Source organism: Aethalodelphis obliquidens, unplaced genomic scaffold, assembly GCF_003676395.1.
Source record: "Aethalodelphis obliquidens isolate GAN/ISIS:26980383/991018 unplaced genomic scaffold, ASM367639v1 scaffold3, whole genome shotgun sequence".
In the NCBI taxonomy this organism is placed as follows: Eukaryota; Metazoa; Chordata; class Mammalia; order Artiodactyla; family Delphinidae; genus Aethalodelphis; species Aethalodelphis obliquidens.
Genome location: NW_020837947.1, coordinates 1,387,323 through 1,407,160, shown reverse-complemented (window position 1 = coordinate 1,407,160; position 19,838 = coordinate 1,387,323). Strand labels below are relative to the sequence as shown.

Genomic DNA, 19,838 nt, shown 5'->3' with positions numbered 1-19,838 from the left:
CGCGTCCTGGGTGAGCCTGGAGGCCTGGGGACCGTGACAGGCGGTGACAGTGGCCCTCCTGTGGGACTCGCTAAATGACAGTGATTCATTCCCTGTGTTTGCCTCTGAATTATGAAGTGACCCGGAGACACCGTTTGTAGAGATGCAGGATGCTGGATTCCAGTCTCACGTATGTGGTTGAAATCATCCTCTCACAGCATTGCGGTGGCCGAGGACACGTCTCCCAGCCGCCTCGGAGAGCCCTGCGGGCCGGGGGGTGGGATGGCAGTCTGGCCTCTGCTCCCGCAGCCCGAATCCCCTCAGGGTCTTGCCGGGACTCTGTCTGGACAGTAGGCCCGGCGGAGGGAAGGCGCTGGCTTTTCCAGAAGCTTTGGTTTTCCAGAAGCTCTCTCCTTCTCTTCCCTTTGGTCTAAGAGGAGCATCCCTGATCTGTTTCGTCTCTCATTGTAGCTGTTCCTGGCTCCCTTGCCTTGGGTTTGCTGTCCTTCTCTGATAGACACTGTAGGTCCTGTCATGAGACACACTCGGATGTGGGATTTAGGACAACTCGGGCCTCTAGGACTTGTTTGGAAAAGACTGGAGGGACCTTGTGATGATGAGATCCTGCAGGTGTGTCCCAAAGACAAGGACGTCGCGGCTCTGGTGCAGGAGGACGCCTCGCTGCGGCCCCGTCTCTGGTCCTCAGAGGTGACTAGTGGTCACGGCAGGAGGACTTGGCCGGCCTCCCCGGGGGCGGTGGTCTCACGGTGCCCACCCATCCTGGGGGTCTGGGGCTCAGGGGCCACCACTCCGGCTGTGGTTCCTGGATTTGCGGATTCTGGAGCGTTGGGTGAGCCACAGGCTCGGCCTCCAGTGCTGCAGGAGGCGGACTGTCCTTTTCTGTCACCACATGGGTGACCCAGGCTGCCCTGGTCACCTTGTCCCCCCTGGGGCTCTGGCAGAGAGTCCGGCTCCGGGGAGGGAAGCAAGGCCCCGGGCTGGACCAGCACCCCCAGGAGCCCTCCCCCCGCCTGGCTCTTCCCGGCGTGGAGGCGCCGCGTGCCGTCCCTTCTGCTGCAGCCTCGCCTGACGCCTGCAGCGAGCCTGTGCTTTGCGGGCCTTTGCTCTCTTCTGCCCCTCGCTCTCCACAAACACCAGCTCTTTCCCCAGGAGGCCTTCCTGACCCTGTGGTCGGTCAGGCCAACTCCACATGCAGGAGCAGAAAGCTAGGGGTCTTCAGTTGTATATTGTGTATACAATGTTGTATATTGTGTGCATTCCCCAATATACAACTGTGTGTACAATGTTGTATACACGATATACAACTGCTGTGTATACAATGTTGCGTATTGTATGCATTCCCCGATACACAGCTGTTGTGTAGTTGTGTGTTATCATTACCCTTCTCCTCTTATAACTAGAGCTCGTTTGTTGGGTGCAGCTCGGGGGTCAGCACGGTGCAGCGGTTTAACTTAGGGAGCTTGTGAAGGGCTCCCGCTGCTGTGGTTGGTAGCGTGGAGGTCAGGGTGGAGGTGACGTTTCCTGCGTCCAAGACCTCATTCGCAGTGACACCCCCCTGCCCCGTGCTGACTCCCGCCCCTCCGCTCCCCATGCAGTGGGTGCTCAGTTCTTCCCATTTTGCAGATGAGGAACTTGGGACACGGGTGATTAAGCCAACCTGCCTGGGCCGGGTTAGCTCCTGGCACGAGGGCTCATGTAAGAAGGTGCTCTCAGCTCAGGTTCTGTTGAGTGAGGCACTCAGGCCAGAGGCTTGAGCCTGGCCGGCCACGGCCAGAGTGTCTGTGGCTGATTCCACTGGGTCCTCGGACGAGGACTCTGGGTCATGGGTGGGAAGCTTGCTGCGGCGTCTGCAGGGAACATTCCCCAAAGGGATCCTTGGAAGATAAGTTCTTGGAATTAGTCACATGTCGGACGACCCCAGGGAGGGCCGTGGGCGCCGTGGACCTGTGGCTGGGCCCTGGGTCGGGCTGTTTGCTGCCTGGGTGTTTGCCTAGGAGGTGTCCTGGTGGGAGCAGCCCCGAGTCTCCCGGGCTGTTCCTCCCTGTCCTTTCGTTTCCTGGTGTCTGAGTCACACGTAGCTTTCAAATGGCAGGTGTTTGGCTTTTATTGTCCTGATTGATCCATGTTTCTCTCGCTGAGATTTTAAACTCTTCAGAGACCCTTTGAAGATACCTTTTAATTAATTGTAAATAAGATAAAGTTCACTCTGGTTTACTGATAGCACAGAAGATTTTCTCAGGTGCACTTAACGTGCCTCATACTTACAAGGCTACACCCATGCGATGCGTGCTTGAGACGCGTACAGTGAAACACCCTAGGGCTCCTCAAATGGAATAACCCCTAAACTCCAGTCCCCCAAGCAGTTTCTTAGGAAGAAATGACGGGATCTCCTTCTCAGGAGACTGGGGAATTAGAGGGAGCTTCTGGGGATCTGTTCATCAGCCCCTTCCTTTTATAAGGAGAGCCCTGAGGCCCCTGGCTGCTGGGGGCAGCCAGGTGTGCAGCCCAGGTGTCTGGACTCCGCGTCCCCCGATTTCTGACACCCGCCTCTGCTGGCTGAATGTTTAAAGTGAAATTTAATGCCAGATTTTAACAAAAATGATTTCAGCATCTAAATCTTCCTCGTGTCTTACATTCATTATTATAAAGAACTGATTTTGGTAGAAACGTGGTAATAGACAGAGACACTACTGCTTAAAATTAACAGATGCAAAATTTTGTGAATGTCATTGTGGCTTTTCTTTGGATGAAACGTTGGGTACGTGACAAAGTAGTGACCTGTGCCCTGGAGGACGTAAGGAGGGGCTGGAGGAGCCCCTCGGACCCTGGTTCCGACTCTACGAGCCCTGCACGTGTCCCCAGGATGCCTTACGCGGTGTGTGGTTGAAAGGATAAGGAAAACCTAATTGCATCCCCGATGGTGTTGAGCCCACTGTGAATTTCAAAGAATTTCTTGTAAGATCTTAGGCGCTTTTTAGAGAAGACCTAAGAGCAAGGTATGCAGGGTAACTTGTGGGTGTGTTTCCCCTTCACTGGAGGCAAAGGAAGGGTTGATCTGGTGGCTTTTCATTTGGCTGTTGTGCTCCACGTCTAATGCTTCCTTTCGATATTTAGTAAGAGCCTGATGTTGAGTTTCAGTGCAATTGAAAGCATTTTGGATGTTAACTAAAATCTTTGCTGTAGTAGCACCTTTCATGCAGTAGAATCTGCACCTTTAATTCCACAGAATCCATCTTTACATGGAGACCTACAGTTCTCATCGTTAAATTGGGTAAATTAGCAAATGATAGACACGTCCAATGGGAAGCTTGGCAAGAGGTGTTGGAAACACGCCCCCTCCCATGATGTTGGCTCTCCGCATGTGTATAGGGTGCTCAGGCCGTCCTGCTGTTTTCTAGGCGCTGGTACTTGAAGCTGTGATGTTCCAGGTCCAGGACGTGATAGGCATTGAGATGACACATTGGTTTCTCAGAAGGGTGGTCCCGTTGGCCACCACCCACCCCTGCTTTCTCTCGCCTGGGCACGGCTTCCCTTACAGACGATCCCATGGCAGGTTTTGTCCAGCTGACCAAGAGGCCTGAGCTGTGCCCTGCCCACACCCACTCATCCTCTGATTGCCCCCTTCACTGTAGGCCTGAGTGACACGGGTCCCCAGAGCCCATCAGGGTAGCCTGCTTCTTGGGTGACCTAGGGGTCCAGTGCCCTGAAGTGTAATGAAGTTCGTGCCGATCGACCTACGATAGGTTGTCCTCGGGGAAGCTTGGCTTTGCCGTGAGTCAGGAACGCACTGGTGTCTGCGGATTGAACGGTCCTTCCTCTGCGAGACGTGCTCCCTCTGTCCCAGGCCTTGCCCAGGTGGCCTTGGTTTGAAGGTTTGGGACTCCTCAAGCTAGGGCTGGGCCCTGTCCTCCCTCCCAGCGGGTCCCTCGTGGCCCAGGCCTCGCCTGCCCCGTCCAGTCATGGTGCTGGACACACACGAGGCTCCCACTGGGGCTCTGATGACCGACTCCACTGCCCACCAGGGACGGTAGGGGAGAGGAGTGCACGGTGGGCTCAGAGGACATGGGGGGAAAGGCTCACTGAAGAGGCACCCGTGTGGGACAGACCTGAGCTCAGGTGCTCCCTGGCTGTCTTGTGCACTCAGGCTGTGGTGTCCTGACACTGCGAGGCACTGAGAACAGGAAGTACCCTTGGAGAAGGGCCAGGTGGGTGATGGGGAAGTAGGAGAAACCGATCTTCCTGCAGTAGCCAGATTCAGATGACCTCGTTGTAGGTTACCTGTAATAGTACAAAGCCGCTGGTACAAAGGTCCCCATGTTCATCTGAGGGTGCTCTTTGAGTCCCATTCCTGTGGAAAACAGACGTGGGACCCCAGGGACATGTGCTTCTGAGTCCTTGTGTCCTCAGGGGGTCACCACCGCCCTCCCCGTCTACCCAGGCCTCAGGTTCTCTGCCCTTAACATACTCCACTGACCCAAACCAGAAAACAGAAAATATCAAAATGCAGGGGGAAATGGCCTGCATAATATTAAATAATGCGCCCCTTTTCTCCCCCTATATTTACCGTAAGGATAATCTCATTGTAGCACGTGGACACGTTCATCGTGAAGACATCAAGCTGAGGTGCTTTTGCAGTTCTCGGCAGAGTGAAACAGGGTCGGTGGTTGAGGTGGCGTCTGTTGACCGTTCTGCGTTCTAGCAGACGGGAAGAGTGTTCCCTAGTGATCTAAAGGGAAAAGCCGTGATTTCCAGTGGTTGAGAGGTTCCTAAAGTCCGGTAGTTTGATTTTTCCATTTGATGCAGGTAGAGGATTGAAGGCATCTGATATCAGAATATGAAGGGACATGAGGACTTGGGGAAGGAATGTACCCCCAGAAGGAGGTAAATTTGATGAAATGAAGTGAGGCGTCTGGACAGGCTCGAAGATTAATGTCCTGCTGGGTAATACCCTGCACTCTGGGAAAGCACCGAGCTGAAAACTTTTGTCTTTCCTAACACTTCTCAGACGACCTCAGGGCACGGCAGAGGGCCAGGCGGGGCCCCAGGGCGTGTGCTCAGATGGCATCACCCGATGGGGTGGCACGAGGGTGGGGACGGAGACTTCCCCTGGTGGGGCCGGCGAAACAGAGCTGGGATTGGGCCCTGCTGTGCGGCAGTTTATCCCTGGTGTTTAAAATCTGCTTCCACGTTGATAACAGCTCTGGGAGCTGGCCCTGCAGTTAATTCCTTCCTAGACAATTAACTGTCATGTGTCCAAAATCCACCCACAGGGCCGCTCTCCAGGGCCGTCTGGGTGTGGTATTGTCATTGTGGAGCAATAGACAGGTTCTCCAAGAAGGAAACCAACACTTGGGGGTGATCAGCACGTGCCTGGCTCAGACATAATCAGTTCTGTGAATATTCCGTTCCCACTGTTTTCTAACCTACCTATTCCATGTAAGGTTCAGAAACCCAAGTGTCAGATACCACTGGCATGATGTACCCACCAGCCACAAGTAGACGGCCCTGCAGATATCCTGTATCCAATGTGTAACAGACTGTTACACATTGATTATTGAACTTGTAAGTAGTCCTATGTTGTAGGTTTCCAGATTTCCCTCCAGACCGTACTAGTTAACTTTACTCTACCATCATAGAAAAGGTATCTCTGGGATAACTTTGTGTTAAAGAAAATCGTTTGGGAAAAGAATAAAGAGCATGAAAGTACCAGAGAGCGAAATTGCAGATAAGCTCCCCAGAAGCCTGAAGTCCCTTCAAGCTAATCCCAAGGTGGATTAGCTGCCGTCGTGCGGTCAGGTCACCCGGACCCCAAGGGTGCTATGGTCTGCGTAGACGGGACCAGTGCTCTGAGGAGGGCGAGGGCTCCCCAGCCCATAGGAAAGCCCGGCCCGAAGGGTGGGCTGCTTATGTCTGGAAGATGCCCTCCCCATCACTGCATTTATCAGCGCTAGCTGCCCGCCCCCATCGCTAGCTTGCCAGTGTCTTGCCGCTTCATTTATTCTGCAAAAAAGTAAGCTATTTGCCAAAGCTTCAACACCCTCATTCTTTTCTATTTTTAATAAAAATGATTTTCCTCATGGGTTTATATATTTTCTACTCAGGAAAAAGCAGGCATAAATCCGGCAGCTGTCACTTTGCGGAGTCTTTGTTAAAAAATTCTTTCGGTTCCAGACCGAAGGCCAGCTTGCTCTTAACTTCCGGACACTTCTGAGTCCCCCCGCAGAAGTGCTGGGCTTCCCGTGGAGAGATGTGCTCCAGTTGTCAAGGTTCAGACGCTGCTGGGCCGTCAGCTGAAAGAGGGTTTGTGGTCAGTGCCGCCTGGGGCAGAGGGTCACTCGGCTGCCGGTGGACCGGTGACCTCATGGCTCTGTGAGCTTTAAAAACCGCACTCGTTTCTCACCTCGACATTCTTTGTTCAAAGAACATGTTTTGTGAAGCCTGATATGAAATGAGATGAAGTTGGGGTCCTTGGGAAAGTGGGGTGCCCCCCGAAGCCAGCCGCCTGGGCTGAATTCGGGGCCTGTGGTGTTGGTGGGGAGGGGCTGAAAGGACCTCTGGGCAGCGTTGGAGGGAAGGGTGAACGTGACCGTGGCTGGGTCACCACCTGCTGGATCTGTGAACCAGGAGGCCACTTTTCTCATTCAGAGTCAGGGAACCAAGGTCTGGAGGAGAAAGCACGTTTTTCGGGTCCTGTGCACACGCCCTGCGTGTGCTTCCGGCCGTTGTCCTAAGGATGGACTCTTCACCCCTGGATGCGGGCGCACATGCCCTGTTCACCCCTGTGTGGGTGAGGCTCCTACAATCCCCTGCGGCTGCAGCCTTCCGTCCTGAGCCAAAGGTTCAAACCGAATAGGACTTATGTCTCGTCCGCACGCGTCTCATGGCAGGTGAACTAGGCTTAGCTCACCTTGTTGTGAACAGTTGTGTTTTGCTGTCAGATGCCCCCCTCCTGAGTTTATTCAGACCTTTCCTATGGACCAAGGCTGCTTTTCCTTTTGATCTGCTAAGCATGGTATTATTCTTATTTAGACTTTGCTTAAATTCAGTGTGACGCCTGTTATGTGAAAGGGTTTACTGGGTACGTGATGAAACTACAGCAGAAGGTTGTAAGCTACTCTATGTTTCTGACGAAGCACCACTAATTATGTTTTTTTGGTCGTTTAATGGATGCATTTCATTGGTAATTATTCCTGAAAACCACTCCAGGAAGCTGGAAGGTTTGCAGCCTTTGACATTCCCTGGCTTAACTAAGACACTCCCTGAATCAGTATCAACAACACAGAAGAAAATGAGGAGCTGGAAACAAAGTGCTTGGAATACTGACCCGTGTTTGTCTCCAGGCAGATAAATGAGAAGCTCTGGGGCTTTCACGTCCCAGGGGCTGAGAGCAGATACGGAACGTGTGAGGTCAGGGCCCTGAGGGTCCTGCCGTGATTCTGGGAGCCGAGGTCCTGCAGGGAGGGACGCCACTAAAATCACTGAGCGTTGGTGCTGATGATGAAGTTTTCTAACCGCAAAGCTCATGTCTGCATCACAGGCTACATGTTTCCCAAGTGCTGTATTAATATTTTAACAAGTCAAGCAGTTTTATTGATGATTCTGCTCTCCCGTGTCTCAGAAGGAAACCGTAGTCAATAGAGTCTTAGAAGTTAGTGTTTTGTGCTGATCGCATAATGCGGGTCTGGGTGCCCTTCCCTGGTGGCCCTGCTCATCCCCGGGCTCGGGCTTCCGCTGCTCCAGGACCAGAGCAGGGCCAGGGCAGCCCCCAGGCCTCCCAGGGGCCACGCTTCCTCTCCCTAACTGTGGGCTGGCTCTTCTGCGGCCGACTGCTAGAAGGATCTTATCCCGGGGTAACAGCTGTGTCTTCCAGGGTTTGTCTCTGCTTACGCCCTGCCTTATTCTCTCAGAAATCCCAGAGCAGTGCATTCCCCAGCGAGGCACATTTGGCAAGACCGACAGCAGGCAGGTTTTGCGAGGGGTAATTGAGCGTGTTTTGTAAACAGGTCCTGGGTCACTAGTTTATATAAACGTGAAGATTTGGTTGGTTGAGCGTAGAAGAGCAGTAGGATTCTAAGGGTCAGGATTTGAATACAGAAGCAATTTTCTAGACCTTTCTTTTTGTAAACGGTGTCCTGAAATCAATAAACTAGCAATTCAGAGCATAGGCAAGTTCAGACCGGTACCAAAAGCCACATCGCACGCCTTTGTGGTAAAAATAAGCAGGGCATTTGGTCCCTACTGGCTTCGCTGGTCACTGCAGATGACATTTCAAAGACAAAGACCGTTTACCACATTTGAATGTTGCCAAGATTCCCAATTTGCAGTCTCATTAGAAATGCTTTCTCATCTCTTCAAGAAAATTGAATGGAAATTTCCAGTTCATTCAATGAAATTGTGCTTATGTCTCTTCTCCTTGTCTTTGGGATGGAGGACTAAATTAGAAACAATAATTTTCTCTGAGCTTGATCTGTTCATAGGAAATACATACGGAATTTTAAATATATTCATTTTCTCAAAATTGGCCTTTCTAAGTGACCGTGTGTGTGATTTCGTGCAGAATCTCTCATAGTGCGAGTCAAGGCTGACCACCCACTGTGCCAGACAGAACTGTGGATTTGCACCCACTCTCGGTCCCGAGTGAAGGTCTGCAGGGTAGAGACATGCTCTGTTTGAAGCAGAATCTCCAATGATCCTTAAGGCCACCAAAGTTTGAGAATCACCGACTTACATTAGTTCTGTGGAAAGTCTTCTAGATGTATGGCATCTTTTCTTTTTCAAGAAAAATGATCTGCCAGTTAACCTGTTTTGCCATATCTGTATAGTTTATTGTTTAAAAAAATTCCAATTTTTAAACTTGGCCACCTGTGGCATGACTTTATTTTACGTTGAACGGGGATGGCCAAACTTGGAAAGATATTTCTATTCCAGTATTCGATGAAGTGTTTCTCTGACCTTTTATTTCTTAATGAAGCCATAGTTGTTGCAGCTGAGGCCACAGAGGCCAAGACCCTGAAAATTAGCGAGGAGTCTGAATTTTCTCTTCCGTGGCCGTTTGAGGCACTTCCGGGATAATTTTTACCAAAATATCAAAAAAGAAAAATACCAAATGTGAGATGCTGAGAGTTCATCATATATACATTCTGCTGTATCTACTTTATTTTATAATAATACTGTGATTTCCACTTTACAAATCATCCTTAAAAGCCTTGAAGATATGTGATGCATGTTGTAGGGTGGACCACAGGCTCCCACCTTGGATCCTGGATGTGGGCTGTTCAGGGTAACCCTGCCTCCTGCTTGTGGGCAAGGAAGTTTCCACATCAAGGTGATTTTGCCTTCGGGCATCCTGATTTGCTACTAACAGTATAAGCCTTTTGCCAAACAGATACCATCATAGATCTCGTCGCTCATGAGACAGCAGACATACAGGCATCCTGCCCTCCAAGGCTTGAATGAGGCCAGGCTGCAGAAGGAGGTCACTGTCCCAGGAACAAAGCCATTTTTCCACATTCCATTTTTCACAGCTACTGTAGGGTCAGCGGAGAAGTCCTCACCGCTTATTCAAAAGGCCGGGACCGGAGTGTGTGTTGCGTGTTGGGAAGCGGTTCCCTCGCCTCTGCTCTGCCCCGGACGGTCTCCTCTGTCCTGTGGGCATCACGGGCAGGCGGGCGGGTGATCTCAGGGCACCTGGGCAGGCGGTGACTCAGGCACCCAGACAGGCTTCAACTCTCCCCCGGCTCTTGCCCAAGACGGCAGGACTGTCTGTCTTCTGGCGGAAACGTGCTTTGGCGTGTGGGGTTGTCAGTCCAATCTCGACACCTCAGCGTGACTACAGTCCAGGTGCTGCCAGGTTCTGGGGGGCGGGGCGGGGGCCAAGGATGGCGACCTGCTGAGCAGGTGCCGGGGGTGGGGGGCGGTGTCCGAGATGTGAAGTCCTGCGCTCTCACCTGGACAGTGAGATCGCGGGTTCAGAGGTCAGGGCCCACAGTCACAGCGATGTGATTCCTTGCTGACCGGCTGGGCTCCTGTCCTGCATCACGGCCTTTCTTGATATTTGGGTCCCTTTAGTGAGTCTGGGGGCTCAGCACCGACCCTTCCCGCCTCCTCTCCCGGGTGGAGAGGACGGACTAGGCCTCTCGCGCTTCTCTCTCACGCTTCTCTCGAAGGAGAATGCTACGTAGACCCCGAGTCTCCCTGAAGCGGCCCCCAGGCACCGGCTGGCTGGATTGCGCAACCTTTGGAAGTTCGCGGAGCTGTGCGGTAGGGGCCACGCGGCGGGCCCAGGACCCTGGCGCTCAGGGGACAGCAGGGCAGCTGGGAGGTGGGTGTGGCGTGTCCAGCCCCGCCCCCTGGGAACTGGGCGGTGGGGGCCGTGCCCGGCTGATGGTCCTTCATCAGTTCACGCTGTAGGTAGGGAGTGTCCTGTAACGGGGTGAGTGCACCCCAGTGAGTGTGTGTGTCTGAGCACCACACACACTTACAGCCCAGGCCTCGTCAGGATCGGGGTGCCGCGTGTGTCCCCCGCACCGTGTCTGCACTCCTGGATTGGCTGAGGCCTCCTTCCCACGCATGGGCGCTTAGCGGCATGGGGAGGGGCGGCAGGTGGCCGGGAGGAGGGCGGCCCGGCTGGGCCACTGTGCCGCCCTTCCTGAGCGTTGGCTCTGTGTGTCTGTGCCCGGGGGAGGGTGATGCTGACGGCCCCCTGGGCCCCGGTCCTGAGTTAGGGGGGCTCTGGGGCACCTTGGATGAGCACACAGCTTCCTTGTCACCAAGCATCCTGCTGGCCGCTGTGGCCGCCACCCGCTCCTGGACTGTGTCCCAGCGCTGCCTGGTCTTTTGTGTCCTCCCCTCCTGTGCTGAGCTCTCTCTGTCTGTCTGCCTGGTGCTGGGCGGGGCCCTCTGGCCTCCCCACGCCCTCCCTCCCGGTAAAGCTGCACCACACAGGACGTTTAATACCACCTGCACTCCAAGTGTTTCCAAGTGTCTCTGTCCAGCCAAATTCCACTGTCCCACAGTAGTCCCACTGTCTCCCTGGTCTCTGCGTGGCTGAGGCCGCCGTGCACAGTCACACAGGCTGCGCACTGCACAACTCTGCGGGTGTCATGCGTACGTGTGACAAAGCATGTGACCAGCCTAGGGTCACGGCCCAGAAAGCATTAGTTATTGGCGCCGTTGTTGGATTTAGAAAACGTGGAGCAAGTGACCGGGTATCAGCTACGCAGCTCAGCTCCGGGGGCATCTTAACTCTCAGCACTTGGCCATGGACGTGTCTGAAGAGGCTCAGGCTGTGGAGTGCGGCTTCTTACGTTGCTGGGTTGTATTAAAGTGTTACTTTTAAATGATAGAAAACTAGCTTCTAGCCATAGGACTAAGGATTCAGATACATCTTTAAAGAAAAGAGAATGTAGGATAGATGTAACTGTAATTTCAGATGCGCTTACTGTATGTTGAGTCGACACTCATGGTACAGAATTTCATCCGATAGTTTCCCGTGTAAGAAACCCCAGAGAGACTGGAATCAGAAAGGTCACGTCCTGGCTCTGTCGCTGGGTGACTTTGGCCTGTTAGCCTCTTCAGCTCTTGGTCAGCACCGTGAACGCGATGCTGCTCTGGGCAGGTTCCGGGGAAGCTCCAGGGATGGCCCCCGGGAAAGCCTTTTCGCCCCTCCAGACGTGGATGACGGTCACTCGTTTACTTGTTTATTCCTGAGACGCCTGTGAAACGACTGCCACGTGCCCGGGGCACGCAGAATTGCCGATGGATAGGCTCTGCCCATCCGGCTCCAGCCTGTGGCTCCCAGGGGAGTGCCCGCTGTCCCACCCGCCAGTCGGGTGTGCAAACCAGTGGCCAGTCCTGTAAGAGATCCAGGGAAGCCTTGGGGAGAGGAGACGAGGAGCCTGCTGGGAAGGGGGTGGGCAGGAGGCTGAGGGTACGTGGGGGGCGGGGAGAGCCCCGGGAGGCTCCCGGACCCGCCGCACACAGCCACCCGGGCTCGGAGGCTCGGCACGGGAAGGACAGTGGCCGGGCCGGGAGGAGGTGAAGATACACCTCAGAGGTGCTGCAGTTCAGGTCCAGGCCACCACAATAAGGCGACTATCACAACAAAGTGAGGCACATATAGAAGTGATGTTTACCCTACACTGTAGCCTATTAAGTGTGAAGTAGTAGTATGTCTAAAAAGGCAACATGTGCACTTTCATGAAAATACTTTTATTGCTCAAAAAATACGAACCATCGTCTGAGCCTTCAGGGAGTTGCAGTAGCAGCATCAACGATCACTGATCACAGAAACACAACAAATATAATGCTAACGACAAAGTTTGAAATATTTCGAGAATTACCAAACTGACGCAGAGACACAAAGTGAGAAAATGTTGTTGGAAGAATGGCGCTGATAGCCTTTCTTGTTGCAGGGTTTCCTCAAACCCTCAATTTATCAAAACTGCGGCATCCACACGGCACAGTAAACCACAGTCTGCCTGTACCGACCAGAGGGGTGAGGCGCAGGCAGGAGAGGGGGGGGTGGGCTTGGAGAGGGTGGGGGCAAAGGGGTCGGGGCGTTGGTCCCTCCAGGCACGTAGAGGTCATCCATGGTGGGGCTGGGGCCCTTGACCAGGTGGACAGGTGGGAGGAGGGGAGGCTTGGGACAGGGTGACCTTGAGGTGTCAGGATGTGACGACTGTTGTCTGCTGAGTGACCGTACACATTGACCCTTCACAGGTTTGGTGTCCTTAAACCTCCTGCCAGTGCCCTGGAGAAGGGATTGTTGTTTCAGTTTTATGGATGCAAGACACACAGGTGGGAAGTCCAGGAATTTAAGTATTTCTGATCCAAACTGTTTTATTTTGTTTTTAGCTGTCCTAAACTGTGCAGAGGGCAGCTGGAAGTGCATGAGAGTCTTGACTACATTTCAGAATCGGGGGAGTCAACACAGACACGGTGGTGATAGTCATGGTGGAAATTTGTTTTCGACCCCCGGTTTTCGTTATATGTGATCAGTCACTCATTAGACGAGAAAGTGACATCTAAGCTTGTCCGAGGGGCATAGAACACGTTTTCTGTGTCTTATTAGGTGTTTGGGGTATTTACTTTCTGCTATTGTTTTTCATAATTCATTCTTTTTTCTTTCTTTATTATTGACGTGTCTATTTGGGTGATGGGCATATAGTTATACACTTTCAGTAGATTTTAAGTGTTTTATAAGTTAAAAATAAAATACATAAAACATAATTTTTTAAAAAGTAGCTCAGGTCCACTATAGAAATTTGAAGATAAAAGAGCACATGAGGAAAGTACCAGTTTCCTGTAATACTGTTGCCTAGGAATTAAACAGTGATACAACTTTGCAGTACTGACATTTTGCAGTCTTGCATCTAGGCTGTGTGTGTGTGTGTGTGTGTGTGTGTGCTGGATATGGGTATATATGTATATGTGTGTGTGTATGTAAACGTGGGATCGTGTTCTACATTTTCATTTTAAATAATTTTGTTTAAAAATATGTTCTACCTCTTTTATATGATTTTTAATGGATTAACACATTTCTGTTGTATGGATTTAGAGTAAGTTGTTTATCCAAACCTCTATCGTTGAATATTTCATTTCCTTCCGATTTATTTTGCTATTAAAATAGTATTGCAGTGAGCAGTGCTGTGCCTGCATAGTTCTGTGCTCCTCTGGTGTTTTTCATCACATGTACTTTGGATGTGGGATTCCTGGGCTTCAGGATTGTAAAGGTCTCTAATACAGAGCGTAGAACTAGCCAGGGTTTCTGTGAGATGGAACGTTTGGCACCGATGGGACGGACCGAAGCAAAGCACTCCTGAAAGTTCGGAATCAGCAGCTTGATTTCCCTCGGTTTTTGATCTAAGAATCTGTGTTCATTATAGGCTCCTGTTTGCAGTAACACTGACGACTCCAGACGTTTAACCAGAGTTGCATTAAATTAGATGCGTGTCGAGTCTCAGTTAAGGTCGGTTCACGTTAAAGGCTCCGGGCTCGGCAGTTTCATTTTCCTGTGATTCTGCACTTTTCAAATCCTCGTGTGGCCTAGGAGCAGATGAGCCCAGATCCTGGAAGGACCGTCCTTCCTGTGGACGCTCCAGCTCCACGGCGGAACGGAATCGCTCAGCTCGATGGCCAAACCTCAAGCACATGGTGACCGCCTCTGAGATCACCGACCACAGCCCACCCTGCCCTTCCCCCGCCGAGCCTCCAAGTCCCTGCTCGTCACCTTTTCAATTTGCGGAGCCTGGAAATGCATACTTTGGGCTTGTCACATGATCCTTATTATTAGACGTGTGCTTAGCTGGACTTCCAGTCATCTGTTTCTCTCCCCTGGAAAGTTTGACCAGTTGGTATTTTTCTAACTTCCTTTTTCTGCTGCGAGAACGGACAAGCACGCTTGGAAGCTTTGGGCTTTCTTCTGGGATACCTCGAGGCCCGAAAGGAAAAAGATGATGGGACAAGAAATGATGAAGAATGGTTTTGCATATTGTCTGTGAGTCCTGGCTGTTTGAGGTTGGGTGGCAGCTGGTGGAAGTGTGTGTGTGTGTGTGTGTGTGTGTGTGTGTGTGTGTGAACGTGTTGGGAGGGAACTCAGGGAAAGTACTTTCCTGTGTTGTTCTAAAGAGTTATCTCCAAATATACTTGCCTTTTTGGGATCTACTCCCAATGAAACCCAGAACACACAGCAGAGCTACCTGACAGTCTCCAGCATTGCATGTTCTGCAACGCGCCCCACCCCAGGTGGACCTTCTCAGGACGCAGTGACCACGTGTTACTGCTCCAGCTTCTCCCATTTTCTCCCCCAGAATAACTGAGCACGTGGGAACGCGTGAGTCTTTGCTGAGTGGATCTCAGGCCTGCCATGCCTCTGATGGCCTGTAAGACCTGCGAAGCAAAGTGGGGCCCTCGACAGCTGCCGCATGCCCACCCGTTGACGGATATTGGGGGTGACGTCCAAGAGTCACCCGCCACAGTTCCTGGCCTCCGGGGTTCAGGCCAGTTGGGAGCACAGGGACAAGGGTAGAGGCCAGAGCACCGGTTGTACCGATGTGCTGGAGAGATGGGTTGTGTGGGATAAAGGATATTGTAGCTGGGGATGTGACCGTGGCTAGGGTAGCCTGAGTCTGAGTGAGTCCCCAGAGAAGTGCAGGATCTTCCCTTGCAGAAGCGGCCAGCATGGCATCATGACGTGGGTGGGAAAGTGGTTTTAAAATGAGTGTTTCTGAAGGAGGGTCGAGGGCCATGTGCTGAATGGGGTCTCCTAGTCCGGTGCTGCGACTGGCAAGGCAGACGGGGAAGGGGGTTCACCTGAGGCAGAGAGCTTTTCCTCGACACCCCGCCCCACTGGAGTTTCAGGTGCTGCCATGTTGAGCGTGTCTCTGTCCATCTGAGCCCAGAGACGGGTGTCAGGAGCATCTGAGGAAGTGCAGCGTCTGGTTTTGAGCAGCCCTGGTTTATAAATGGTGTTGCCATTAATTTGCAGTTTAAGATACAATACTTGACTTATATTTGCGAGTCCTGGCAATACTATTATGTATAGCTGATCATTTATGAACATATTAAAATGTATTTATAGACTGCATTTTAAGACACCTCTCTTCCATAGGGTGAAGAGTCAATACATTAAAGGTGCTCGTGGTTTCCGTGTATTAGCAATGAAGTTCGAAAGGCAATGTGGCTCTTCATCAAATTCAAGAGTACTCCACATAGTAGAATGATTTTCTAATATTCTGAGCGATCCGAAGCCCACACGACTGAGCCCCAGGACACGTGGACAGTTGGGGCAAGAGTGAGGAAGCTCCTTCCTGATTATTCTGGGCGGCTCCTGCCTCGGATGCTATCATAACTGACCTTCTTACTTCTTCCTTTCTCTATGTGCCTGTAGTTCTTTCTTTTTCTTTTAAATTGAAGTACAGTTGATTTACAATGTTGTGTTAGTTTTAGGTGTACAGCAAAGTGATTCAGATATATATATATATATATATATATATACACATACACATATATCTATTATTATTATTTATTTTTCTTGCGGTACACGGACCTCTCCCTCCTGTGGCCTCTCCCGTTGCGGAGCACAGCCTCCGGACCCGCAGGCCCAGTGGCCACGGCTCACGGGCCCAGCCGCTCCGCGGCACGTGGGATCCTCCCGGACCAGGGCACGAACCCACGTCCCCCGCATCGGCAGGTGGACTCTCAACCACTGCGCCACCAGGGAAGCCCCGTATATCTATTCGTTTTTAGATTCTTTTCCCTGATAGGTTATTACAGAACACTGAGTAGAGTTCCCTGTGCTACACAGTAGGTCCTTGTTGATTATCTGTTTTACGTATGGTAGTGTGTATCTGCTAATCCCAACCTCCTAATTTATCCCCTCCCCTTGATCCCCTTACTTCTTCCTGTGGGTGCTATTGTTTTGGCAGCTCTGGTCCAGCCGTTTCTGGCTCACTCACTGTGGACTGGACTCCTCCAATGAGTGAAAGGGTTTCATTCCCAAAGTCCCTGAAACCAACCGAATTGCAGAACTCAAGCATCCGGTGTCTTGATCCTCAACCGCATGGGACAGGACTCATAGATTTTACGCCCCGTCACCTTCTGTTTGTGTTCTGTGTGATGGGACGCCTGCAGTCCCCCAGTCTCTGTGCCATGGAGCAAAAGAGAGGGGGAAAAAAAAGACAACTTAAGGAAAAGAACTGCACTGTGTCTTTGCTCCTTATTCAAAGACTCGCAGTGAGCAGTGTCGCTGAGATCACAGTTTGATTGGCATACTGTTAGGCTTAAAGGGCTGTTCTCTATCAAGTTCATCCCCGAGTTGCGCCCGTGGCTTCCTTCCCCACAGCGGTACTGGCTGTGAGCGCATCCAAACCCATCGTGATTCGCCATGAATCGGGAACAGCGTTTTGGAGGCTGATCCATGAAAACCCATCTGATTCCCTGTTGAGCTCGTTCAGAATTCTATTGTGGTTCTGCACTGTTTTACAAAAACAACAGTCCTGGTTCCAACTCTCTGCCATCCAAATCCACAGCTTGTAACATTTCATTACAGAGTCAAGGTCCAGGGTGAGACCTCAGCCTACACAGAGCTGCCTTTTCCTGGAAAAGAAGCATAAACAAAGGCATTGATTCCACCACCCCGCAGGGTGCGTCCGTGTGTGTAGGGCCTCGTCCAGGGCGGCTCTGTGCCCTGAGGTCCTGGCCAGCTTTGGATGTGGCTGTGACCAGGCCAGGGAGGTGCAGGTACTGGAGAGTGAGTGTTTGTCTTTTTAGTGTTTAGGTCACTCATTCATTCATTTTTGGTTTACCCTTTTTGTACCACATAGGATCAGATAGAAGGTGGGCAGCTGGGGCTGGGGGCTGAGAAGGTCAGAGGACGCTGCCGGCCAGGGCATGGGGCCCTTAGACAACTCCCTGCCGCTGCTGCCCCCGCCGTGTGGGCACGTTCCCCCTGCAGGAGGCATCATGCTTGTGCTGGGCTGTGAGGAGACTGTAGGTGGCATCCGTCTTGTCCCTGAGCAGCAGTCTCTGTCCCGGATGCATCCTGTCCCCTCTCCTGGGCACGCCTGCCCTTCTCTCCACCTCAGCTGCTCACTGATTTCTGCCACGCGTAGCAGACTCATTGCCATTTGTCTCTGCCTTTTCCTTTCCTGCCGGTGGAGCAGTCTGAGATCAAGGTGTCTGCAGGGTTCGTTCCCTCGGTGGCTGTGAGGGAGAATCTGACCCAGGTCTCCCTCCGGCTCTGGTGGTTCATTGGCATCTTTGATCTTCTCAGGCCTGTGGGTGTATCACCCCATCTCTGCCTCCATCTTTATATGGCATCTCCCCGTGCTCATGTCTGTGTCCAAATTTCCCCATTTTATAAGGACACCAGTCATACTGGATTAAAGGCTCATTCATCTTCCTTCAGCGTGACTCAATTTAACTTAGCTGATTGCATCTGGAATGACCTTATTTCCAAATAAGGTCGTATCTTGAGGGGATGGGAATTAGCATCTCACATATAAATTTTCCGGGGAACACAATTCAACCTACAGTGTCAGTGGGTTTGAGGTCCACTCTCATTGAGTATAACCTCATCTTAAATTGATTCTATGTGCAAAACCCTTGTTTCCAAACAAGGTCATATTCACAGGTACTAGGGGTTCAGATTGAACATATTTTTTGGGGGGGCACCTTTCAATCCACAATAATACCTACACAACGTACTCCCTTCCCTTAGCTTTCAAACTCTCAGCCTTGCCGAGGCGACAGTCTTAGCTTTCTGAATGTTCTTGTAGGGGGAGGAAATAAGGTTCTCAACCAAGTCATCCCAGCCCCTCCCAGTAAAACTCTGTTTTAGAGTAAAAAATATTGGGGGGTGGCGCCGGGAACCAGGAGAGCTTCCTTTGAAGGCCATGGTAACGTGTATAGAGGTAACTGCTGTGGACCAGAAGGAGATGGGCTCCAGGGTGGAGGGTGACCCCTTTCCAGGGCTGATGCCCCGCAGAGAGCTTCCTTCATGCCACCTCCTCTACGGTTCATGGGGGGGGGGCACTCTGGTGAACTTGATGGAACCCGAGAAATCACTCGATGCAAGCCCCCATTTTATAAAAGCTGAAATCAGCTTTGAATTAGGGAGAACTGTCACCTGGGTCACCAGGCACTGGCCCGGGAGCTTTGAGACTGCAGGTCGGTAAGCAGGGATGCCAGGCTGTACAGGGCTGGTCCTGCCTCACTTCACCCCACATCCACGGTTCTCAGTGCCATGTGTTGTGGCCACGGCTTCACTGTGACCGTGGCAGCAGGGTCTGGGCTGAGGCTGTATTTGGGATTTGAACTCCCTGCTCAGACTGAGTAGGTGGGACATGGTGGGGAGCCTGCTGCCTCGGCTTGGGCATGTTCACGGGCCACTTAGAGTGGGGAGCACGCCTTCCCTTACGAAGGGTGACCCTATGTGATTCTGGGCAGTTGACCTCTGACAACAGGACATATTTCTGGATCATCGTGTATAATTTACAGTGGGTCGGCCCAATCCATCGCATCTCTTTCTCCTATCAGGCCATCCTTATCGTGTTTCTGCGTAATGCAGGGCTTTTCATCTGAGTCCAGTTGAAGCTGGATGAGTCTGAATTCCAAAGAGGCCAGAGACAGACAATACTGGACAGAAAATTGACTTTATTAAAATTAAAATCACAAGTGAACTTGTGCACGTGAAGTTATGGATGCCCAGATAATGTAGAAAAGCTATTTCCAGAATGTTTGAAGGGTGGGATGAGAGTAAAGGGCGAGAACTGGGAAAGGATGCTCCTGAGACCCGGACAGGCTGAGAAGGTTCTGGAAGGTGGAGGCTCCTCTGGTTTAGAGTCTTGTGATGAGATCGTCCACAGCACCTGTCTTTCAAAACAAGGTCAGTTAACCCTAAAACACTCACGGACGACTTCCGCCAGAGTCAGGCCGAGCTGCAAGTGACTATCTAAAGATCAACATTATTATTACTAATAACAATAAAATGCTTAATGAAAACTTAAGCCAAAACATTAATTCTGTACTTGCGTTAAACTATCTGCACATAGGAGCTGCAGGAATGTTTTAATCTTATCAGATGGACATAGATGCAGAAGAGCTGTTTGCATTGACTTAATTGTAATTTTATTTTGTTAGGAAATTGAGACACTGCTTTTAACCATTTTAGGGCCGCCCACTCACCCTCCCTCAGTTCTCTTTCTCTGATGAACCTAATTTCCTCACTTTAGAAGCGAGTCTTCTAATTTATTGAATACCTTTTAATTAATCAATCTCTTTGAATTTTAATTAGTTTTGAATTTGCTTCTGGAATTACCAGTGAATTTATTTAAACA

At 51.4% G+C, this 19,838-nt stretch overlaps 1 protein-coding gene and 1 long non-coding RNA gene across 6 annotated transcripts in view; both read left to right on the top strand.

Moving 5' to 3' along the window:
* Nucleotides 1–19,838, top strand: part of SMOC2 (SPARC related modular calcium binding 2) — a 149,329-nt gene that overhangs the window by 12,723 nt on the left and 116,768 nt on the right. The window lies entirely within an intron of this gene.
* On the top strand, nt 1,382–13,346 carry LOC113606624 (uncharacterized). Its single transcript, XR_003427646.1, has 2 exons — nt 1,382–9,325; nt 12,856–13,346. It is a non-coding gene; the product is annotated as an uncharacterized LOC113606624 (long non-coding RNA).